The sequence below is a fragment of the Mycteria americana genome, chromosome 5 (genome assembly GCF_035582795.1).
Source record: "Mycteria americana isolate JAX WOST 10 ecotype Jacksonville Zoo and Gardens chromosome 5, USCA_MyAme_1.0, whole genome shotgun sequence".
Lineage (NCBI taxonomy): Eukaryota > Metazoa > Chordata > Aves > Ciconiiformes > Ciconiidae > Mycteria > Mycteria americana.
The window spans coordinates 2806446-2832395 of NC_134369.1; the positions used below are offsets into that span (position 1 = coordinate 2806446).

General features: G+C 44.3%; 1 protein-coding gene across 1 annotated transcript in view; it reads left to right on the top strand.

Moving 5' to 3' along the window:
- Positions 1 to 25950, top strand: part of CD59 (CD59 molecule (CD59 blood group)) — a 266459-nt gene that overhangs the window by 184358 nt on the left and 56151 nt on the right. The window lies entirely within an intron of this gene.

Below are 25950 nucleotides of genomic sequence, written 5' to 3' on the forward strand. Positions count from 1 at the left end.
ATATGTGGCAGCAATAGCAAGTGGGAAGCTTTTCTGGATCCTGCTATTGAATCAAGCCCTGGAGATGCCAACTATAATGCTACCGACAAGATGGAGAGCAAGCTTGTTCCTATCAAATGTACAGGATGGAGGCAGGTGCCAGACAGTCATCCTTTGGATACCTCGGTGGAAAGGAGAAGTCACAGCCTGCTGCCTTTTTATTCTAAACCAGGAGGGCTTGTTTTATGGTGGGCTGTTGTGCTGCTTACCACCACTCCAGCACTGCTATGAAGTAGCTCGATGGAGCTTTACCGTGGTTGTGCCAACTGTGAGATAGGGACAGTATATGAGATATCTGAGCCTAGTTAGGTTGAAAATCACCCCCCCTTTCACCTTCCCAAAAGCCTGAGCCTCATCCAAGAGATCCTGCCTACAATCCAGGCCAGGGAGAGCTGACGTGGGAGAGCTGGTGGGTTTATGATTTTAGATATACCTACTTTTGTGAATGGCTTGCAGCTACATGATTGGAGTATGGTCAAAGAATGCAACCTATCTAGGATCTTCCAATGTGTTTTGTTTGCACACTTTTATGTAAATACCAAAATAAATTCTGGAAAGCTCTGCTGATATTCTTGATGCTCTTGTTTCTTTGTTGTTTCATTGAGTATGCAATGAATTTTCTCTCTGACTAAACCTTGACCCTGTTTTTTTCTTTGAGTTGCAGCCATAATCTTTTTTAGTTTTAGAATTGTCATTCATATTTATAGCAGTGGATTCAGGAGAATAATCTAGTCTTGTATCTGTAGAAAACGAAAGATGCGCTGCATGTTTCAGTTTCACACCAAAATATGAAATCCCAGCCTTCTTTTTCACCTCCAAGGTTGTACCATAAGACACGGATAATTGTTTATAAGAGATTATAAAAAAGTATTTGTGTGATCGCAACTAAGCCAGAAGTTCAAGTTTGCTAATCTTCTAGTGGACATTTCTAATTTGGTGAAATGTTAAGAAAGAATTAATTAAAGATATTTTCTTGTCGATATGTCTCCTGTTTTTTAAGTCCAGCACAGAAAGTGAGACCAATCCAACTCAAGGATTTAAAATGAAGAGTACTAGCGCAGTACAAAATATTCTAACGTTTTGCTAGTTGAACTGCTCATTTTTAAAATAATATTTCATAATTAACGTTTCTCCCACCAAATCACTCCGATGTCCTTCTTTGTAATTTTACCTCAGCTGGGATCCCAGTGTGATAGATGCTGTACAAACACGAGTCTGAGATGGATCCTACACAAATCGTTTCCAAGGACAAGCCAGGCAAAAGGTGGCAGAAAGGAAGCAGTATCATTTGACTACGCAAACGGAAAACTTCCACAGGCAGACAAGGCAGTCTTCCCAAGATCACCCTGGGAACCTCTGGCACAGCTAAGAGCTGAATTAACATCTCCTGAGTCCTTCAAAGATGATCCTTCCTCACCCCATCACTTTATTTTCTAATCCAAAGCCAGTGGAAAGAACCCTTTGATTTCAGTGGTGTTTGAACAGAGTCCCAAATGCCCCCCCCCCCCAAATCCATTGTTGTTTTCTCAAGCAACGTAAAGATAAGACCTTATCCAACGCAGAGAAGAATTTTAACCTCCATTTTTGTCAACTTGTGCCCAGAAGTTCAGTTAAAGCGTGGTAGACCAGCGGGAGCTCTGCGCCCTTGCTGGCAGTCGGTGTACTAAGAAAATGATTTATTTTTGTCACTTCTTGTTATTAGCCATGTCTCCCATGGGTCACATTGGTACCATCGTTCTCTCTTTTTGAACTTTGCAGTTTGAATTCAGACATTTTTTTTTCACTCAGCTCACATCTTGTATACAGAGTACTTAAAGGAAAGTCTTTTTTTGACAAATTCCATGATGCTATTCTTGCAAATCCAATACACAGACTTGAGCATCAAATATGCAGCTTCACTATTACCACACTTATCCCCTCTGGAATATTATACAGTGGAAAGTTTTGAGGCGTTTTGGAGATGAAACAAGACATCAGAGCTGTCACAGTACCATCAACATCAGTCAACTTTATCGTGTATAAAAAAGCCCAAACATACGGTTAGACTCTGTAGTGTAAATTTACTGACTTCAGCGAAATTACATCAGCCATAAATTTAGGCCATTAGGTTCATCTCTTGCGATGAGAAGACCCACTGGACCGATTTTGCATTTTTATCATTCCCATCGAGGCAGTAACCAGAAACCAGCTGAGGCAGAAGCTAAAGTTTGTAGCCCGTATTTCCAAGAAAAGCAAAGACCCGTGTTCTCTTCCTCTGTTCTATTCCTCTTCTAATCCTTGTGCATTTGAAACATCTAATTCCAAAATTTGGCCAAAAAACCCTAGAACCAAACCCAAACCCAAAGGCTGGCTCTGTGTTTTTTGCTCTGAACCCCCCCAGTCAAAGCTCTGTCCTGGCAGTCAGTCTTCTGTAAGCCTCTGCAGCCTGCACGGAAAGGCTTCAAAGCAACTGTTTACCAAGCATATTGAAATGCCCGTACTACGTCTGTTTGGTTATCAGCTCATTTATTCTCAGGAGTAAAACCCACACTGGTGAAGTCATCCTGGGTAACTAAACTGGGCCTCCTGAAGGATTTTTTTGACAAATAACTCTCTGACTGATACATTCCATTTTTTTTGGCATCTGCCGAAAAGAAAAAAAAAAAGCTTTCAAGTTTCACTGGGTAGGTTTTTCACATGTCATTTGAGATTCCTTTGCATATTTGAAAACTTCCACGTCAAAATTAACGTATGCAAGAATGCTTTTCGTCCAGTGTGTGTTTAATAACGCTTGTTCCTCTGATCTAGCTATCCACTATTACTATTTAGCATTTACCCAGCCGTGTTTGCTGTATTCACCTGCTGCACCCTTTCTGATACTGTTATAAAAGCTTTCCTAATCGGAGCCTGTCTGCTCCCTGGATGGTTAAACCACGCTGCTACCCTGGAGTCTCGGTTCCTACGTCAGACCTGAGATGCTACTACAATTACAAATGCAGCAGCAAGAGTCTTGATAGCGGCAACAGAAATTTTCATTTCATCCCCGGTATGATTTTATGGCCAGACACATACAGAAGTCAACCCGCAAACCCTCCGTGCTCAGCCACGGAGATGACTGATGGACAGTGCTAAAAGGACACCGGTGAGGGGAGAGCGAGTTACAAGTGGCATTTTCTTGCCGTGTTACGAGCTTCTCTCCTATCAAATCGAAGACGAGCAAATGGTCCGTTTGTTGCTGAGATGCTGCCCATCTGTGGCTGTGTCTAATCGGAGTTAATTATGGCGAGCTGACTCTCTGTAATACTCCTGGTCCCCGAGCTCTGAAGGACCCACTGCTTTATTCTGTAGCTTCCCCTGCCAACTTCTGGAGCTGCCTATTATCAAGCACCAAAAGGTAGAGATTGTACAGGATCCCTGGCAAGCGACACAAAGTATCCCAGCTTAACACTAAAGCAATGACTAAACAGGGTATCCCAGGAGGAAGCTTTGCAATAGCTCTTGCAAGGGTAATGAGGACAATTTTCATAGCTACGACACTTTAAGCCAAGCAAAATGCAAGCAATCTTGTTTTATTCTTGTTTATTCTTTCCTGGAGCAGCAGGTAACGCAGATCCAAAAGAAAAGGACTCTTCCTGGGAGAAGGATCGCACCAAGGCGGGTTGCAGGACGAACAGCCACATTTGTTGTTTTATCATAGCAGGACTAATAGCTAAATTCTATTAATTGCTGAATGCTGTTTTGTTTGGCAAATACAGGAAGCAGTTTACATGGCTACGCCGTGCTCTGGTTCACAGGCCTTCTGAAATAGTATTATTGTACCGGGATAATACTGATTAAGGACAGTTCCCTGAGGAAGGAGGGCCTTTTGATGATTGAGTCATTTCCTTTCCCTGCTCGACTTCAGTAAGATAGCGCTTCTCTCACCACAGACGCACACCCTTTGTAGCCAGAGACTTCTCCAGCGGGGAGGTCAAAAGCACACGCCTCAGCCTTAGGTGGAAATGCCTGAGTGCGTGAGTCCTAAAGGCAGCACTGAATCACCTGAAATGTGCCAGGAGTCCAAGCAGAGACTATTTCCCCCCCCTCCCGATATTCTGTTTGCCAGTCCCCTTCCCAAACTACAGGATAATACTGTCTTTGCCTACACCACTCTGCTGGAATAACCTTTCAACCCTTTAATCTTTGATTTTTGTTCCCATACAGGTTTGGCGAATTAATTTGGTTGGACTCGATGATCTTAAAGGTCTTTTCCAATCTAAATGATTCTATGATTCTATTCGAAAATAGCGATCGGATTACCAGCTAAGCAAAGGCAGCCCTAACAGCACCTCTGCAAACCACTGAAGTACAGCCTTCTGCTCCTGCCTGTGGTCGCCTGCCGTCAGTGACGGGCTGACCAAGGCCACTAGCTCGGTTAACACGGATCAGAAATCAGTAACAGCAAACGCTGTTCACTCCTAAACTAGAGCAAATTCAGATTAGGGACCTCGAGGGAAAAGATTCTATGTTCTCTTACAACTGACGGGCACCGACAAAATCCCAGCTCCCAAACCATGCAAGCAGCAGGCGATCCTGATCGTATAGGAACATGGTAGATAAGAACAACCCTCAGCCTCTCCTGTCTCTTTGATTTTTGTCACGTGTTGCCATGGGCGATGCTTGAATGAGCTCAAGTCTAACCACGGCTTAGCAAGAAAATGTTCCTGTTATCACTTCTGAGCTAAAACTGGGTTCTTCTAAATGTTTTCCCTTTTGAGGTACAGTAATTGCTCTCCGATTAGGCAGGAAACTGTACCAGCATTATTGCTCTAAAGGAGCCAGCGTTATCAAAAAACAACACATCAGGGCCTGTCCTCACAGGAAGGGAATCATGAGTAATCAGCAGCGCTATAATGCAATTGGCTGCTGGTCTCTCCGCGCCGAGGGGACAGAGCGCAGAAAAAAGCGTTTTAGGACTTTTCTTTGTGGCCAAAGTATTTTAAAAGAGCCCTAGTTCCTCTTTGCCTCCCTGCTTGGCTTCTCCAAACATTGCTGTATTTCCTCAACAGAACATAAAAAGAACTCAGCGTGTGCAAGAACGCAGAGCAAGGTCCTTCCACCCAAAGGGTTATTTTGCAAACTGGTGCCGTCCCTTCCCTGAACGCTCCACCAGTTTGCACTGGGAAAGCCGCCCGCGTTGGGCAATGTTAGTCAAGGGAAAGAACTGCCCTAGCGTAGCAAGATGAAGATCCTCGGGTGACGCAGTTCCTACGCTTTATTCCCTTTCAGGTTACCTCCCTTGAAAGTTCTTTCTAAAAGATACATCTGCCCCAATGCGTGTGAATACGGCACAGGAGCAGTGGTGGGTGTAAAGTTGGTCGTCTTGTAAAACTAGTTGACATAATGGCCTCTTAACACTGTCCAAGCGGTAAGATAGCTTAATTTCATCTGCTCTCCATCGTGAGGTACATCAATTGACTGTTAGACTGACCAGGACCTACACGTCCATCCATCCATGTGTGAACACACCCACCCACCCCTAAGTACACGCTACGAGAGCTCTGCAGAGTACTTCCAGTTGGATTATGTAGCGAGAGCCAGCCTGCTCTCAGCATGTTCTGCAAAAGGGAACAGAAACACTTAATTTGGTTAATAATACAGAATCTGACCGGAAAACTCACCTGGTCTTTTAAGCTAAATTCTACTAAAGTGCTGTTTTACTCTGCTTTTGCTAGCTGTGTGTTTTGGGATTTGTAGGGATGTGCAGAGATGAGGTTGACTGTTGATCTGTCCAAGTTCCTCACTGTGTCTTCAGATCAGATCTTTTTTTTTTTTTTTTTTTTAACAATATTTACTAGTCCAGCAGTGAGAATCAGAGATACCCAGGAAAACCAGAGATATCCAGAGGAATCCAGGAAAACTGCTGCATCTGTCGACATTCGGTTTGATGGCCATTGCAGGATGTGTGTCCGTCCTGACAGAGATGAAGAGGGACAGTCGCTCATCACTCATTACAATCTCAGAGTGACACAGAGGTCGGTCACAAAGGGAGGTCTTCCTGACACTACACTGAAGCCTCAACCTCACGACAGTCTGGAATAGATAGACTTTACAAAAGGGTAAAAAAAAGCTCAGCCCTCAGGGCTGGTTGTGTGAGAAAATGTCAGGATTTTAATTGAAGTAGACAAAGCAATGAAGAGAATCCCCTGCAACAAAATGCAACACTAGCCTCCGAAAAGTATCTCTTTGGAAAAAGAAAACAGCAGGTAACAATTTCAAACTCACCGAGAGCCTCAACATCTCCTGAAAGTGACATTTGAGATTTCCAAAGAAAAGATTCTTAGATGCTTTTACAATTTTTCTCCACCGTGATTAGCATCAGTAAGTGAGCTTCAAATTGTTGGTTGTCCTGCTAGATTAGTTTCCCAGGACTGGAATACTGCTTGAGCCTCTCGGACCTGCAAAATGCTGCTCACAGGACCGCCCAGATTCTCAGCACTGCACGCAGGACTCTACTGCTGTCCTTCACAGGTAAGCTGCTCCCCAGACACCAGTGGGTTCTGGAGAGATGGCCAGGGAGCGTAGGATGGGGTCAAGGGAAGGCAGGTCCAAAAGGGTCTCCCAACTTTCTGGAACACAGGTGGGAACTTACAGGTCCCACCCTGGTCAGGTTGGTCTAGGGACATGGGGTGGTGGTGAAGGAGAAGCTGTGAAATTCGTGAAATTTGTGAAAACAAATGCAGGAGAGTCTCCTGGAGGAGAATTGTTTAGTCTGGAGAAAAGGAGGCTGAGGGGAGACCTTATCGCTCTCTACAACGACCTGAAAGGAGGTTGTAGCGAGGTGGGGGTCGGTCTCTTCTCCCAGGTAACAAGCGATAGGATGAGAGGAAATGGCCTCAAGTTGTGCCAGGGGAGGCTTAGACTGGATATTAGGAAATTTTACTTCACCGAAAGGGTTGTCCAGCATTGGACCAGGCTGCCCAGGGAAGTGGTTGAGTCACCATCCCTGGAGGTATTTAAAAGATGTTTGTATGAGGTGCTTAGGGACATGGTGTAGTGGCGGGCTTGGTAATGTTAGGTTTACGGTTGGACTTGATGATCTTAAGGGTCTTTTCCAACCTCTACGATTCTGTGATTCTGTGAATTTTAATAGCTGTTTCTACTCAACTGGGTCTCTCCTCAGCACAGACCTTCTGACAATCCCTGATGGATCAGAAAAGGAAGTAATAAAACAGAAAACAAAAAATTCTGTCAGTGGACCATTTTGGAATGTTCCAGTATTTTGCTGTTTGGTGAGTTTAACTATGGGTAACAAAAAGGAAAGTATGTCAGCCTTGAGCTGTCAGAGAAGAGGCTGGAAAATCAGATAGCGTCGGAGAGAAAGCTCACAACGTTTATGCTTATCATCTGTCCACAGAAATAGAAATATTTGTCCTATCTCTACTTTTCCTGCCTGGTTTTTTCCCATCTGTTATACATGGAAGTGCTCACTGCTTAATTGAGCCCCCATACAGAATCACAGAATCACAGAATCATATAGGTTGGAAAAGACCTTTAAGATCATCGAGTCCATACCAGCTTGCTGGCAGCATGCAAAGGGGTGTGATCACATCCCCCAGCCCCGCACCCCCACGCAACCTCTCAACCTCCACCTCAGGAGCCTAGACTGCTGAGAGTTCACAGATACAAAGCCTGAAGAGCCAAAGTAAGAGCATCCTCTTTGCCAGGGAGTCAGGATTTCCCCATTTGGTCTGCTCTAGGGGTCATCGTCCTTCAAACCTCAGCGGAAGGCTTTTACCTCAAGGGTTATTGCGAGAACCTTGCGAGTTGCTTTTACATCTCAGTTGCTCTCCCTGAGATGACTTTTGTCAGTTTGGTTGTTTGTTTTAGTGGTGATGTTTTTAAATTGAAGCCTGTGTGCCCAGAAGGCACATAAAACAAGAGGCTTTTAAAAGCCAGAGGATAAATAAAACACAACCTTGAATAAACAACAGGCTTTTGTCCTAATTTCTTTCCATCCCTTAATGGATGCTGATAAACTACCTGAATTTCTCAGTGTATTAATGCCACAATGACAGTAATATGAAACCCACAACCTCACAATAGCAATGATTTGACCAAATCGTTAGCTTTTAGACAAGCAATTGTTTCATTCAAAGTGTTTTGTAGGCTATCGTGGTCTTACCAGGACACTCCTTTCTCTACCCCATCATAGACTATTTCAGTGAGATACATTTATCAAAGAAAACTGCTTGACCCACTTGGGGCTAATACATTTCACAGAAAAAAATATCTTGTTTGATCAGGTAAGAACATGTTTCGTTACGGATTTTATACTCACCACTCTTACTAAATAATACTGCTTATTTTCTGGATCAAAACCTTTCTTGGGATATAAGACTGTGGCTAACAGAAGTACTAATATTTTATGTTGCTTTTTTTTCCTATGCAGAGCAGCAACAAAGTAAAGACATATTATTTTCAGGACCTAGAAACACGCTTCTGAGTAAAGTAAGAGAACTGGAGGAACACAGCAAGGAGACTTCTTCTTTGGGAAGTACCTTCACACCAGGTCAAGCACAGGTCATCCCAGTGCTTTTGGCTGCCAGCACTTCAGGTCTGGTTATTCCAGAAGAGGTGACTGGTCCCCATTTTGCTGACTGAGGTGGGAACGGGAGAACAGGAGGGTCTCACCCTCACCCAGCAGCAGAGATCACAACAACCATATGAACCACAGGCTAGTTATAACCATGACATTAAGCTCCGCGTTTTCCTAGAGCCTCTTCGTGATTGTCCCAACACATCACACACTTTGGCAAGTATCCCTGTCGCCGTATGGCTGCCAGCAACGCCCATTTCACCCTCATCGTCCCGCACTGGCGTATCTGCAAAGTATCACCGCAGCTCCGTTTGGGCCTGGTGTCCTCTACAGTTACTTCCACCATGACGACCTTTCCTTGATTGTTTCTGGTCATTCAATGCTCACACTGGCCCATCCTGGAAGACTATGATTAATTCCTCCCTTCACCCAGGTTTGGGTATGTATATATTTATATTCATTATTAATGGAAGAAGCCTGAGAATTACTACATGAAGGAGAGGGGAATCTCTTGTCTGCATTTCCGTCCCTCTCTTCTTGATTATAACTACATCTGGATGAGGAGAGACACTTCCCCTTGTCCAAGAACAGATACAGACCTTTGCGGATACAACCACAGTGCTTTCAGCTTCTCAGTACCAGATGCAGTGCCAGTCCTGCCAGCTGAGCCCAGCTCCAGTACTAATACACAAGCTGTTACTGCGAAATAAATGCCACGACCTGTATTTAAGTGCAAGAACTGCTCCCGCACTAGCTTCTCCCGGTATTTCACTGGCACTGTAACTAACAAGGCATCTTTTTAGCACTTCAGTTCAGTGGGGATTGGAGCCTGAGCCCAGGATTTCTGCTTCCAGCAGCTACGATCCGTGAGTCCACTCGCCCCATTTGTGCTCTAGACTCTGTACCAAGGGCAAGTCAAAACAGACTGAACACCCACCCGACGTTTTGTTTTGAGAACATTCCCAGGGTAAGTCACACCCAATTCATTTTTCTTTCTGAAAGTCCTGAAACAAAACAAGCTATGCTCGATAACCTAAACACACACACACACCGAGCACGGCCAGAAATAGGCAGCAAGCAAAACACATTCACAGAAAAATACAACTTTGGGCAAGTCTAGACGCAGACAGCATTCATTTTGCATGTGTATGCACTTAATGTTTATTGCTTGGCGATGGGCTACGTGGTAGAAAAAGTGTTTCTCCTCTGTATCGATCCGTTCCCTTTTGTTTATTTCAGGACACGTATAACTTTTACCAAAGGGCGGTGATAATTTTCACAACCGGATTTCACTTTGCTTCAGAAACAAGCAAAACATTAAAACAGGCCAATTCATAAAAATATGTTAAAATATTGCACATAAAATGACTACACATCCAGGAATGAAAGCTGAGAATTCAGAGACAAATGGAAAGCACAATAATTTGTTACGAGAGGAGCGGACGAGCATCATGCTAACTGGCAGTAATATTTGTCCACCTATTGCTTTCTCCTAAAGGATTATTTTCTCATATAGCAAGAAAAGAAGCCAGACCTAACATCATCAGAAACTCAATCTCTGAGCATCCATGTGAGAATCAAGCAGGGCATGGATTCAAGTATTGAAAGGAAGACAGTGCGGGTTTCTTAAACTGAGTTTACAGAATAAAAGGAGAAGATCTCAGCTTCTGCAATGCAAGACAGGCTGAAAAAAAAGAGATTTTTAATCTAAAATTAATATACGTTTCAATCGTGAAGGCAAATTAAAGTTCTCGTGTGCTCGGGATCTACCCGGCACCAGAAGAAATGGGAGCTGAGCGTTCCCCTTCCAGTCACAAGCCTTTTCTCTTTCATCCCTCCAAACACCTTGGACATTGCAGCGTGCCCTCGGTTCATCCTTGGGAGCCAACAGCCCACAGCACGGCACAGGATCAGGTCTGCGAGCAGCAAGCCTGGCTGTGTTATGATGAATTCTCTCAGTTATAATGATTTGGAGAAAAATATTGTTCATGGGCTACATAAACAATTTTAATTGGCTCAGGCGCCCAAAATGTGCTTTTTTTGTTTGGCTGCCAAGGTTGCTTTCTCGCTTGCTAATTATGTTTCGCTTTAGCTTTCAGCAAAAACAGGAAATAAAGCATCCATTACTCGAATGACAACTTTTCAACAAGCCAACATTTCAACATCCATTGTGTAATTTCCGACCTAGAGCCAGCTAGGAGCTAAGTGCCTTTAGAACCGCATGTCCCCTCTTACAAGGGCCTTAACGGCCCCCCATGCTCCTAAATAACAGGGCACAATGTTTATGAGCCTGAAACACAGGCCAGAGATGTTTGCCGCTGCTACCCCCTACCCCAAGAACCCCGCTCCGAAACACAAGATTTCATGAATCCTGCAGAAGACCTTCTCAAGAGGTTTTTGCTTTCTCCCGTGGGCTGGCTGGCAGCCACCTCCTGCCTGACTCTGTGACTGATGCCCATTTTCATGGCGTTTCTTTTCCTCTCTCCCATACGCAGTAACAGGTTTCTTCTTCCAACAAAGATAGCTGGTAGCTCAAGTCAATGTGGTAGGTCTTCAGTATTCACCTGCTGCTGGTACAGAAGATAAAAGATGGAGGGAAGCTGGGAACCGTCACCCATGGGTCAGGCAGCCATTGACGTTATTGAGCCATCAGTCCAACTCACTGATTCATTTTCTTGACAATTGTATTCAAACCAGCTCTTCATGTGCTCCAGGAAAGTTCGATATAAATGTATTTGCAACTTTAAATGATCATCATCCAGGTCAGTGGAGATGTAACTTGGTACAAACAAAGCATCTTCAAAATGGTGGTTACAGATGTAGTTTTTCTTATGTAAACTCTCTGAAATAAACATTGTGGATTTACCTAGGATGTCTGAAAATCAAACTAGCGAGATTCTAGAAACAGATTAAAATATAGTCTCTCCTCCCTTATATGAAAATATGGTGGTCCCAAGTCACAGCACCAGCAGAACAGGGTTGGACTGAGAAATGCATGTATTTTCTTTTTTACATCTCTGTTTCTTTAGTGCTGATATTGATTCTAAGCTCTGATGTGGTTTTTTTTTAACAAGTCTCGTGAGTTAGATTCCCCCCCTCCAAGATGCCCTGTCTTTTGCGGTTTCAAAACACGCTATCAAAACCACGTAGAATAGATGCTGTGTATCATTTCCCAGCTCGTGTGTGGAGAAAAAGCTCTTATTCCTCTTGTTCAGCCAACTGAGCTGTCGTTGGCAAAGCAAGCAATAGGTATATACCACATTGTGGGGGTGAATGAGGATGCCCTTTAAATTACCTATAAAACCCTTTGATTCAAACTGCTGATGTTGCCATAGGCAATTTGCTAAGCTTATTGATCATCTTCTGTTTAAATTAAAGTTTGATGTCCTGGAACAGGCTATTCAGCACAGAGAGCTAATGGGATGGGATGAGATACAGGGAGCGAGAGAAACACATGCACACAGGGGAAATGGATTGTGGTCAAAAAGAAAAAAAAAAAAGAGGGTTATATGCTGAATAGGTTCCACGGGTCAGTTAGCAATAAATATCGTGGTGATAAAAGAGTCCAGCGTGGATATTGAAGATAGGGGGTTTTGCTGTGTGATTAAAGGAAAATGGGCAGCTCGTTAGAAAACTAAAATTTCAGAGAAAGGAAGTGAAAAAGAGAGTGTTAAGATTTATTATAAATGAGTGCATACAAGCTTAGTGATTTCTGCCAGAAATTCAAGCTCCCCCAAGTTTTTGGTAAGCTGGGTTAGATGCGAGCCGGTACAGGCAAGAGGCTTCTGGTCAATGTTGGCCAAGGCCACTCGGAAGAGGTTGTCTCTCTGGCTGCGTGTCTGTCTCTCCATCTGTCAATCAATCATAAAATCATTCAAACTCAGGCAAAATAAAAGCTTTGGAAGGAAGAAAACTCAGGCTTTCATAAAGAATGGAATGTACCTTGCTGGAGCTGTACCCAGCAGGACCGAGGCTTTTTTTTCCCCATGAAACTCTAGCTTGATTTCATGGTCTTAGACTAATTTTCAAACTTTCAAATATTTTCATTGCACAAGACCACGCTTGTCCTAACATTAATGAAACATACGCACTTGCAGAAGGAATATCAGGACAAATTCTATATTCGAGTTACCAAAGGTGCAACTGAGAGCACAATTAAACGCACTTTAAACTCGGAAACTGTGAAGTCGGTCTTCACATAGAAGAATTGAATCCTGCAGAGCCGTTAAGCAGGGGACCACTGGCAGAATGGTTTGGGAAGTCTTTCTGAACCAGGATTGATCTCTAAGCCATAGCAGAAGCACTGCAGTAGGGCTGGGGTTGTACAACGTGTGTGTGTGTGTGGACGAAGAGGTTTTCTTACTTACCCAAGAGGCAGGAGGACAGCAGCTACTACTAAGCTTGTAAGTACAAGCTAGGACTGCATGAAGATAGAGTAAATTTTGCCCACACTGACTAGGAAGTAATTTGATAAGCCCCAAAGCTTATTAAAGCTGAAATAGTCTTGATAAATAGTGGTCCTTTGACATGTATACTAGCAAAATCTCCTCAAGATAAACTGACTGCTGCTATTGATTTTGATAGGAAATAGGCAGACGCTCTCCTTTTTCTCCAGTACTGCTGTAAATATGTAAGCCGATGAATCCTTTAATAAGGAAAGGCTTGCAAGATATGGACCTACTTCTGAGCCACCTCAGAATGCAGAATGTTTGTTCGTGACTGAGCCCATCCACTTGGCATCAATTACAGGGTATGTTAGCAGCTTTAACTTGCAGGTTGGGATGGGGATCTTGTTCCTCCGTGCTAAAAGGACCTGTAGACTTGGTCTTGCCTCACATGTGCACCGTAAATGAAGACGCACTCAAGCTGCATCTCTACATTAGGTTCTTATATATTTCTGTTTTCATCTGGGGGTGGGCATCCCTACTGAAGTCATTCCTCTTTGTGATTTGCACTCTGGGCTAAATCCTCTACGTCCTTCTGTGCTGCCACATTCTCCTGGGATGTGCATTCCTAGAATCATAGAAGGGTTTGGGTTGGAAGGGACCTTTAAAGGTCATCTAGTCCAACCCGCCCTGCAATGAGCAGGGACATCTTCAACTAGATCAGGTTGCTCAAAGCCCCATCCAACCTGACCTGGAATGTTCCCAGGGATGGGGCATCTAAACTCAGTCTTTCTCACTTAACTGCAGCTGATGTGAAAAGTAGCCCGGGAAACTTAAACCTGCTCAGGTCACTGATGCTGGGAAGCAAACGGCCAAGCAGAGCAGAAACAGAACTGCCTCTTCTACATTTACATCTTATTTCAGCAAATAAAATCTTTGTGGGAAAACTAATCATGTAAAAAAGCAATGGGAGCAAAAAACTTGTAGCCTTAAACGTGTACGTCAGATATTAAGCAAGTGTCCATGCCCTACCAATGTGTTTCCCCCTGTTCACCTCCTTTGGCCGCAGCAGGAAGCCTGTACCTTTCCTGAAGCTGCAGGAAATCAAACCCAGGTATTGCTTGCAGCATTTAGAAACCTGATTTCCCCACCCTGGAGAGCGGTTGGTGAAGCTGGAGCCCTGGGAAGAGCGCATGGAAGAAATGGCAGAAGCACTGACAAGGAAACCCAGATATCTAGATCTTCCGAGAAGCACAGCGTGGACTGCGTGGCATGGAAAGATGGTCTTACAATCTCCGCTGCATTTTGTGTTGCTGCAGGGTCCAAACTTGCCCTCGTTATAATTTTAGTCCCCTTCATATTTGGTGATAGAGAGACATCTCTCCTGCTTCCAGCCAGTCCCAGGAATAGCGTAGAACAGCTCGTGTTGTTGCAAAGAGAGGGTTTTCACTGTTAAGCGATGAAGGAATTGCCTTATGTCTGACCGTGATGCTTATGTTACAGCAGCAAACAAGAAGCGGTCCCACGCTGCATTTCCTTTGGCTTGGAAAGCAACAAGAACACGAGGAGGGAAGAAACGCTGGGAGTAAAGGTAGGAAGACTTGTGACAACAGCCATATGTCCTACTTTCCTAAAACGGTGAAGGTAAGAGGCGGGGGTTTGCCAGGAAAGCATAGCGGAAATAAGAAATATAAGCTATTGGCTACCACATCACGCTAAGTCGCATAGTTCATAGCCCACCTCTGCTCATACGGCCCCTGGAACAAAGTACTCGGTTGATCCATACCTCAGCTTACTGCCTTGTATCCACCCTGTATAAATACAGAAAACTGTGAGGTTTAAACCATTAACCCTTCTTTGCTGCGAGAAATCAGAGAAAGGCACGGGCAAATATTTCATCCGTTTTCTGATATAGGTCCGAAAAGCCCGAATGACCCAACCGCAGCCGAAGCCCCAGCCCGCAGATGTTTTACAGCCATCAAACCTTCACTGCTGATATATATGAGACCGTACCCAGCAAGCTGTGGTGCCCGGGAAGAGCTATCGCAGGAAGCCATCTGTGCAAAGGCAGCCTTTGCAGGAAACCCAGCCAGGCCAGCAGCCATTTTTTATTATTATTTCTCTCCCTGACAGTTTTCTCCTTGACACTTTCCCTAAACGACACCGGGGAGGAAGTAAGTTGTCAATTGAAAATCATCACTTATTATTAGCCGTGGAATGCAAAGTACTTTAGTTAAGAAACCGATGCGTAACAGATTTGCATTTATTTCCTGTAGGCATAGTTAACAGGAAACCTATCTGAAATAGAAATAATTAGAAAACTACAGTGGGCGCTTTTAGAATCAGAGAATCACTGGGGTTGGAAAAGACCTTTAAGATCATTAAGTCCAATTGTCCAGCTTTTCCTGAGAAGAGTAATTTTTGTCTGGCCGGAAATTCATGCTCAGCGTTTTGGCGAATTCTCAAAAACACGGAAGGGTTAGAAAGAGGGCTGAAGAGAATAGGACAAAAAACCAATTAGTGGACAAAGTCTGATAGAAACTTTAAACAAGTCACAGAAAAGCAATAGTGCAGAATGCACCTGTAGGATCTCAGTGGACGCTCTCCTGAGAAAGCAAAGCCAATCCCACCTTCCAAATTCAAATGATGCCTTTTCCCTGGCTAAATAATGACTGAAATGGCCATTAATTCTGCAACGCCCACAGGGTGGTGGGAAGAACATATAGAAAATTATGCTGATCTTGCAAACTATCATATTGGTCATAACTGTCGTTGAAATGTTATGGGAGTTATCCCACCTTGGAAATATTTTTCCTCTGCCCAGGCCACTGGCTATGTAATTATTATATTTCCTATAATGTAAAATAACCAAAATATCTTTCGAATATTCCCTGAGCGATTGCTATTCATAACAATCTTCCTGGACTGAAACTGTAAATCTGTAAAATAAATCTAAATTCTAAAAAACCCTAAGTCTATAAAATAAGGTTTATCAATTACAGCCTACATTATAAAATTTGGCTGGCTCAGGCAGCGGTGGAGGGAGAAATGATGCCCGATCAATATGGCAGCGTTGGCAAAAGCTCCTAGCACAGAATAATTCATCCCAGCAAAATTGCACTTTTGCCAGCAGAGCGTGTTTCACCCGAGTAAGGCTGGAAGAAACTCCTCCAGCAAATGCTCCAGGTTTAAGCTCTGGCTACAAAATCAGTATTTTGCTGGTACGGTATAATAGCATAGGCGACTATTCCCTGTTTAGGTCTGTCCCAAGTTTCCTACTCAGCAGGTAGTAAAGGAAATAGGAAATTAGACGTCAGGAAGGCAGTGAAGAAACCTCTGAGCCTAAAGGGGAATCTCCCAAAGCAGCGATCCCTCCCGTAAACAGGAACGTTGGGTGCCCTCCTGCCCTCCCACAGCACCCACAGCCCTCGCAGGCTGCAGAATAACCCAGCTGCAGGGCTGGGGGGGGGGGGGAAATTGTGCAATAAGCTCAATCGGCGCCAAAATGAGGAAGGAAATAATGTGTTAAATGATTTAATTTTCCAAGTTCACTTTGTTCCTTACAGATAGACCTAGAATCGGAGCTGATTACAGTGCCTTGTTTTGATTAACGGGGAGAGATGTAAGACGGAGACATTTCTATCAGTTTCAAAGAGTTTCCACATCTTGTATTTCATTTTCATAGTGGGGTCAGGAATTCAAAGGACATTTATCTGTCATTCTTTATAGCTAAAAAATGGTTCTCAACGATGCTAGTTTAATGCTAGTCAACTCCACTGACCTTACATTTCCTATACTTCAGTGGAATTACTCCAGATTTACACCAGTGGAAGTAGGTACACTTTATCTGACGCTAAGTGAATTTACAAGCTTTAAGTAGTCTGTACATGCTCGTTCCACTTCTAGGGGAGTTAGATGGAATTTATAGGCAATCAATTATTTTAGTTGTGTTTCGGCTCTACATATTCCATCAGTCAGGTTTACCGTGTCACGCAGCCAGAATTTGGCAGTTAATGGGCCAAGCGCGGTCTCAGATGCAGCCGGGGACGCTGTTGGGGTCTGGTCCCCCCCAGACCATCACTCCTTCTGTCAGTGCCTGACAAATCCCAGCACCTCTGTAGTGCCGCAGGAGATTAAAGCAACATTTCTTTTGTACTACCCAGTAATCTTTACGCTCGGTGGTAAAGTTAATGTACGGGATTGTCATTCAACTCATTTCACACGGCCTGCCAAAGAGCCTTCAGAGCACAATGAGGTTCTGTTGCTACCAGCCTAGAGCAGATCTGAGCCAGCGATCTAGAGGTAAAAGCGTCGCACACCCATCCGTTCCTCAGTTTCAGAGGATATGCGGTGCAGAAAGCAATTGCTGGAGAGCGAACGCAATCACCATCGCTTCTAAATGAATCATTAAAAAGAATCTAGGATTCCTGATACTCAGCCCTGTCGTAACTACTAGAAAGCACCTCCACCCCCCCGAAGTCTCTAATTCTCAGGAACTGCAACTCTCTTGAGGCTTGGTGAAAGGGGAAACGGGGGAGAAATGTGTATTAGACAGCTCTGTTCTTTCGAGAGTGTGTTCCTTTTAATAAGGAATGAAGACAGGCTTACGGAGCCTATTAGTTGTTCCACATACACATTCATTGGAAAGGGGAATTAGTTGCTGGCTAGCACACAGCCGCTGGGTAATACAAAGGCAAGACTCCTTTAATCTTCCGCAGCAGTATAGCGGTGTCCAGGCTTGTCAGAAGCTGCAGGAGGAGTGATGGCCTTGTCGCTGACAGCCTTCTAATTGGGTAGTGGAAAGCAGCTCTAAAGGAGGTGTTTGTGCCAACAAGTGTGGCTCGACACCAAGAAAGATCTGTTGAGGAACGGAGAGGGAGAGTACAGCGGTACCGCAGTGCTGGATGCCGTCCGAACCTAGCAGGGCTTGGGTTTCACAGCCAGCAGAGCCTGACTGGGCTGAGGTTACCCGTAGCTGGTGGAAAGCTATGGCAGAGAAGAAGTCGTTTGATTGGAACCAGAGCGATCGGAAGCAGATGGCCTGGCTGCTCTGCCAAAAAGAGGTCTCCGTGTCCTGGCAATGGGACTCAAGCTCACAAATTGCCTAGAAGTTGGGAGATGCAAGAGCTGCAAGCGCTGGAAAGCGTATGTTCACCACGGGTTTGCCCACTGGTCCTCCAGTTCTCTCGCTCCGTACCACATAACCACCAGCACTCCCAATGCTACCTGCTGCGTTGCTGGGATCCAGCCACCTAGATCCACCAGGACCTCCTGTGCCAGCCCCTGCTTCTCCAGAGACACTACAGAGCAGCAGCAGGGCTGACAGAAACTTCACACTGGAAAACACAGGCAACTTTCTAATACCGGTTTCACTTAAATATTAACAGGAGATGCTGAATAATTCCACCTTGAGACCCTGATGGAAGCCGTCGGAGTGACCAAGTTGGTCAAGGCCAGCTGATACCTATGTGGTATGCACCTAGTTGCTGCGCCTATGTGTCACTGTGCTTAGTTAACTCTAGAACCGAGTCAATGAGGATTTGAAACCGCAGTTTAATCTGAAAACGCTCAGCCCCTGTGGTTGTGGAATTAAATGCCTGCTCTACGTATAAATAAAGGCTGAAGAACTCACTGCCTAAAATACCTGGAGAGCGAGCGGTAGCACAGGCAGGATGACAGAGGCACCCGGCCGCAGGTGGAGTCTCTGACCGGAGCAGAAAATGCAGGCAAGCATGCCTGGACTTTGTCAGGCTTTGCTGTTGTTCCTGCTGACCAGAAAGAGAAGCCGCAGCTTCGTGGTGATAATTTGAGTAGGTGACATCAGAGGCAAAAGGTCCCAAAAGGGGCTAAGAAACTAGAAAGGAGAGCTCCAGGGAAGGGTGCACTCCAGAGCAAAACATCTATTGTTCTTCTGGGCGTATTTCCGACCTGAGAGCGGCCCTGACCGTGCTTCCAGTGGCACCGAGTCCATACAGAGCTTCTGTCAGCAACAGCAGAGAAGCAAAAATCAGCAACGGATGGTGGTGACCAGATGGGGTGGGAAAGGACCGAATACTCTGCCAGCAAGCCTCGCAGCATGCCAGCTCTCCTCCTTTGGCACGCACCTGACTTCTCCACGTCCTGCCAGAGCAAGGACGTGGCGCTGCCAAGAGCTGTGGAGGTGCTCCAGGGGTGAGCCAGGTGCTTCAGAGCCGTAGCCGGTGCAGAAAGCAAGGAGGTGGGACCACGGGCAGCTGCCAGCAGCAGCTTCCCCCATGGGTCGCACGCTGCAACCCAGAGAAGGCAAGAGGATCGCACCAGGATAATTTCAACCCTCGTGGACAAGGTCACAAAGGGCTGTAAGGGCTGTATGTTTAAAAAATGGGTCAGGATTGACGAATACTCCGACAAATAGAAGAGTTTGATAGGGCCGCTGTAAACAGGAGATGTAGTAACAGCGTGGAAGGATACCAGTTGTGCTGCAACCAACGCTGTTTTCTCCTTTAAATGATGCTTCACCCACAGACTTGTGTGCATGGAGAGGAAGCCAGACAATTCATACCCATAGCATTTAGAGGTAGCTAATAATTTGGTCAATGGTGGAGTGCAGCATGTTTTACTAACATCTGTGGTAACTGGAAATGTACCCATCCAATTTTCTCCTCTACCCCAGCCACAAAGGGAGATCACTCCAATTATTTTTTCAGACAGAATTAAGGCTGCTGTTTACCATTATCTCCCTGGTAACCCTCTTCTCATGACTACATTATGCAACGTAATTGTAAAGCCGCCTCAGCTCACGGGGGTTGTTATTAAACGCACTCCGCTTCTTTTTTTCCCAAGGTCAAGGTTAATAATTAGGTGGCTGGTATGCCTGTGACAGAACCTTGTTATGTAGAAAAAAACCGAAGCAATTTAAAGGATGCATCAGACGTTCCCAAGTGATGAAATTTCTGTGGAGCGTTAGAAGATCTGCTGAAGGTGGGCCAGTGAAGTAGGGGGAATTAGTGAATATGAAGTGGTCCGGCACACCGGTCTCTGGGTGAAGCTTGGACAGCCTCGCAGTATGAAGCACGTTAGATGAACTTCTATAGGGAACGTGGGAAAGTGAGTGCTGAGCTTTGAATCTGAGCTCCAGCTTCTGAAATGAAGAGGTGAACTTGGCTCCTCCCTGCTGCAGTTTTTATTTGAGCTGGTGTAACAATACTGAATTGAGCTGTTTGTTTTTCTTCTGGTCATTTTTTTCCAAAGGTCCGTGGTACTTGCACGTGACACGTCAGCAGATTATACAGTTCCCAGACCACGTATTTTTGGGGGTATGCATGCGCATTGGGATGGGACAGCCACTCAGCAGGAGGTCTCACTGTGTCCATCGCCAGTCAACGGTACATCCAGCAATGCCGGACAAACGCGGGGATTTGCCTGGTTGAAGTGCAGAGGCTGGAAAAGGAGGACGCGGCCAGGAACAGAGAAACTGAGGTACAAAGTCTCGCCCAAGTGAGTTCTCTACTTGGTGGCAGAGCGGGAAGCAAAACTCATCTCTCCTATCTGCTGCCTGCTGCCTGTTAGACCACTCTGCCTCCTTGGTGGCACCAGGATGGTCATGCGAACTCGGTGACGCCAGACCTACTCATTAGAACTAGCTCCTGTTACATTTAATTTGGGAAGATGGCTTTATCGCATGTTAGAGCCCCAGAAGGAATCACAAGCAGAAATAACAGCAGTACATAGGGGAACAAGAGGACTGATGCATTCCTGGAATGATATTAGACTTTCTGGTGTATTGCCAGCTAGTGCCAAGGTTACTACGTCTACCTGGTGACTCTCTCAGATGATACCGTGAAATAGTGTGTCGGCTAGAGCCGGCGGTAATCTTGAAAAACTACTTTTGTTTGGGAAACAGCTTGGAAAGCAGCAAAAGATGAAACTACGTGACATGCAAGTCTGTATGTGTCTCTGTGTGTTTACAAATACGTGCGCACACACACAGATGTATCATTATATACACATTACATAGACATGCACGTACAAAAGTGCATATATATATAAATACATAACCATATAAATATATATATACAGACATATGTGTGTATGTATATATAAACAGGGGAGCCTGAGCTACAGTTTCTGGTTGGACTACGACTCCTTCTGCAATCTTGCCTGCGGGAATTGCTTTCCCAGTCACCGGTTATTTTCTAAACTAAAAATATTTGCAGGTCCAACTCAAAGCCCATTTCGGTTCAGACGTGTCTCTCCTCTGACTTGTACGGGTTGGGATGAGATATTTAATACCCAAGTAAAAACTATCCCCAGTGCCCTACTGGGGTGATTCCCATACATAAGCATAGGAGAGAATACTTACCATGGAAAAAGGCGAACTTACTTGAAAGGACTATACTGTAGAGCAGTAGCCTTACGAAAACTATGACAAGGTAATTGGATCTGGCTTGTGTGTAAGGCAGCAAGGGTTTGATGGGAGCAAGAGAAATCAATAAAAGAAGAGAGAGGAAATGGGGAGGGGGAACCTTTCACATTTTTGCAGTGAAAAATCCCTTCATCTGACTGCCTGTAACTTACTTTTCATCATCTGTGGTGTGACCTGCAGTCGAAGATATCTCTCAGCTATAAACACCGACTTGGTGGTTTGGGTTTTTTTTCATCTTTGTTGCTTGTTGAAGAAAATAAGGCGAAACAGAACAAAACTTTGTAACTGCTCAAACTTCTTTATGTGCCAGGCTTCTTATCTGACGTCTGGACCTCACAGTCCCAGGGCAAACCTCACCCTGAGTGTGGTTTTTATTGTTCTGGTTTGTTTTCTTCCAGTTGAAAGGAAAGGTTAACCCCCAAAAAGAGAAGTGCATCCTTTGTCAGGAGTCTTTAAGTCCTCTGAATCACACTTTACCAAAAGCCTCCAAAGTACATTCAAGTTAGAGCATGTGGTCATCACTCAAGGAAAACTCCTTATCCTTGCTATCACCGCTTCTGTCCCCAGGAAAGTTAGCAAATATGCTAGCTAGGATAATGATGTGGAGTCTTCAATATGAAAAAAAACCCCACCCAAATCAGCACTTGTGGAGACTGCACAGACCATAGCAGAAATTACTGGCTAAAAATGACATTTCCAGATCCATGAAAAGGCAATAGACACAGATTTTTTTCTTTGAATTATGTGATGCCTTTCATACCATTAATATTACGTAGCGGTGGGATGAGTAACCATTGAGATGGCATTGATTCTCCAGCGGCATAGTCAAATGTCCTTAGCAGCAGCTGGTTTATAGTCCTCCTCAAGTATTCTGTGTTCTTTAACAGAGACCAAGATCCCAACTTGTTCTGCAGTGTCAAAGCTGTGCTCAAAAAACCCAAACCAACCCAAACTTTCCGTTTCTTTAGGGCGTCATCCAAAGGGCTGGCGTGTCAAAGCTTCAGTCCAGCGTGCGGTGGGAAGGAGGAGGATTCTTCCATTTGCAAATAGGTAAACTGAGGAATGGAGTGGAGCAGTGATCATTCCAACATCAAATGGTGGGTCAGTGGCAGAACGTAGCCCAAATGACAGAAATCCTTATTCCTCTTTGCCACCTTTCATGTTAATCACTCACCTTTACTCATGGTCTTGACTTTTCTATCCCACGGAAAGCGTTAACAGAAAATCTAGGCCACCGTCACTGAGATTTAATTCTTGTACCTATGCAGAGACTTCAGTCTTCATAAACTGCATTTTAGGCAACCAGCATTACTGGCTATTAAGGGCAGCAAAGTTAATCTTACTGAACACAGTTTTCTCTAAATGAGGGTGACCTGAAATAGTTCAATAGTGTCCATAAGCTCTAGGGGGAATAAAGCTGGGATATACTAAAGAAATAAAGGTAGGAGCAACCTGAGACTGAGTGGTGATGATGATGATGATGATCCTGTGGCCTTCCAAAACCAAGTTGGAAATACTCACTGAGTCCAAGAGAGGATATTTCTTTGGAAACAGGCACGTTGAGCTATTTCTTCAGATGACACCACTCATAGAAACGACGCAGTTTTACATCAAATGTTCTTATTGAGAAATATCTAGAAAAGTCCAGCCGACTTATTCACAGCACGTTATTCCAAGCACTGAAGGCTAAATGCAGTTACTAACAGCGTATCTGATCTCAGCCATGCTCCCAGAATTAGTCTGTAGCATGGTCTTTATTAATAAAAGTTAATTGAAACCAAAACTCATCCCTCAGGATTTTCAATCAACGAACACAAAAAAAGCCGCACAAAAAAGCACTGGAAAATACAGCTTCAGAGAGAAAGGGACAATGGAAAGAAAAGCCCTCACTAAAAATAGTGCTAGTCTTTTTGTCCCTGTGCAGGAAATGTCGGCACCACCAATTCTAGCGCTGAATAACGCTTTGTCTTTGGGAACGTTATTCAGCGGGAGGCAAAAGTAAATCAACAGCCAATTCTGCTGAGGGAAGTAAACATTTGCAGATGGGAAAATTGAGGCAAAGAGGTATTAAGGGACTTGCTCAAGGTGAAAAAAAGAAGTTGCTCTTGATTACTGGTCATCTGTTCCGGTGGGACACAAGAGTCCTCAGCTGGAAATGCCGAATTTCACTGTCCAGAGCAAGAGTTTATTATACGTAAACCCACTAAGTGAAAACTGAATTGTCCCAAAAAAGTATATGTCTTTATTCCTCAAAGGTATTAGAAGATGCAACTCTGGGTTAGCGTGCTGAGGACCTTCTTGCTGGGCTTTTCGCTGCAAATCCAGTGGGAACTGGCACTAAACACCAGCAGAGAAATGCGAGGACAAGGTGCTTCCAGAAATGCCACGGGGGCAAAACACCCCCCAGCAGTCTGGCAGACCCCCACCAGGCCAGGACACTGCTGCTGGGCAGCTTCTGTTTGCCTTCGGCCCCACTAGCTCCTGCAAAGCCATGCTTTGGTTTAGTTTGAAACCCAACCTGATGCATGGTGTTGCCTGGTGCCTTTGTTGTGCGGTCTGTTCAAGCTACCCTGACAACTTTAATCCTCACACCGCATTTTCTGATTACTCTTTGTCTACGCAGATCGAGTTCGAGCACCGTCCCATTAAGCATGGTGGAGCAACACATTTATGAAGTTACGTACCAGCAAGCTGACTGCTTCTTTTCACTTTTCTTAGCTCACGACTTTGCCTAGCATCTCTCCTTCATAGGAAAGAGAGAAAACAAGAAATAATCTTGCGGTTTTGATTACAATTCTTTTTAGACGAGGAGCCAGGTGGCGTCTGCAAGAACACGGAGCGATCCCAGCACTATCGCAAGTGCTGTGCTTAAACATCTGCCTTTTTCTGTCCTCTTCAGCTTCTTTATTGCATGCTGTTCCACTGGTTGTATGCCAAAAAGCTTTCTGCAGGTTAAGGGATTGATCTTGCAAAGCAGAGAGCGTTCTCGGTCTGTCCAGCAATGCGTGTACTCAACGATGAATATGAGAAATATCTCATTAGCTTCAGGGAGGTTATCTGCTAGACCTGGGGTGGTCTGGCCAAAGCAAGGAATACAGGCATTGCAAAAGCTTAAAAATTGTATTTTCCAATAATCACTGGCCACTGTGTATTATAGGTCCTCTTTTTTATGTTGTTTTTCTAAGGAATTCAGTAATTCCTTATGTGCCAATGTCAATGGTTTTGTCCCTCACCAAAACTTTTGAACCAGCTGATCTTTTTTAGATAGACAAAGGGACAGAGGTCTTAAAAGTTATTAATTTCCTGTGAATTTTGGAAAAATAAATAGAAGGGAGGCAGCATGCCAGTCTGTCTGTAGTGTATGCACAACTCTGTCACCTGAAACCAGAAAATTTACCTGGCATTATGGAATTGTTCACATTATTCTATCAGGAGCTATTCGGAATATGAATACCCCAATCATCAGGGAAATTTTGACTCAGAATTTATCCTTTATTAAACCTCGAGACACAGAGCCAGGAGAAACCAAGCTCATAGACATGTCTTTTTTTTTAACATGTTTGAAGTCATTATGCATGTTTTTGATCCACCTTTAAATACAGTTTGTGGTTTTTTAAGTCAATATAATAGAGTTCCTAGCAGATTTTTTGGGGGGGGGGGGGGGGGGGGGAGTGTCTTGCAATAGTTTAATTATACAGTCTTCCCGAAAGGTTTACATTTTACTTTTCCGATCACAGTGTAAATACATAAGAAATGAAAGAGTCATCATATAATTTAGTCCTGTCTGCGAAAACCTAAGAAACGAGCCTTTTCCTTTAACAGAAATAAGAGTGACTGTCATACTGTAATAGCTTAAAATACATCGGAGATAATGTTTTTAAAGAATACGAAAGATGCGTTCTAATGACCAGTGATGGCTCTAAAGTATTGTGAGAGCTTGGTTCAAAGCCCCTTGAAATGAATAACAGTCCTTCTGCTGACATTACTCATCTCTGAATCGCGCTCATTAATGTATTGCAGACATTATATCCCTAGCTGCCAAAAAGCTGAAAAAATTAGAACGTACTCATAAAAATAGACATCAAATACATTTCTCTTCTGGGAATTAATACAGAAGTGAAGTATTTCTACTACTATTCACTAGTGCTTTATTACAGATACTTTCTTCCTGTTTTTAAAGGAATTAACAGGGCAAGCAGTTCATCTCATCCAGAACTCTGCCTCCAGCAACAGCCAGTATCTAATGCCACAGAGGCTGGGAAATGCTCGGATTGCTGTAATAGTTCTCACTCCGGCACTGTAAATCAGTCCTTTCCGGGATGTGCTGTGCTGATGGAGAGGAGGAAGGGTGGGAGGGGAAATCGAGAGATTCAGGCAAGCCTTTCCCATCTTTAGCTTCTCTGTGATTAATTACAGATCGATACTTCGTACTCTCCGGCTTTTATAGCTCATTAACATCAAACGGTGTCAAGATATAAATTTGTTATATTGCTTGCCAAGGACTAGGGGATGTCTCGAAGCAGGCACCCGTAAATGTTCACTAGGGGCTATAAATGAGCCACAAT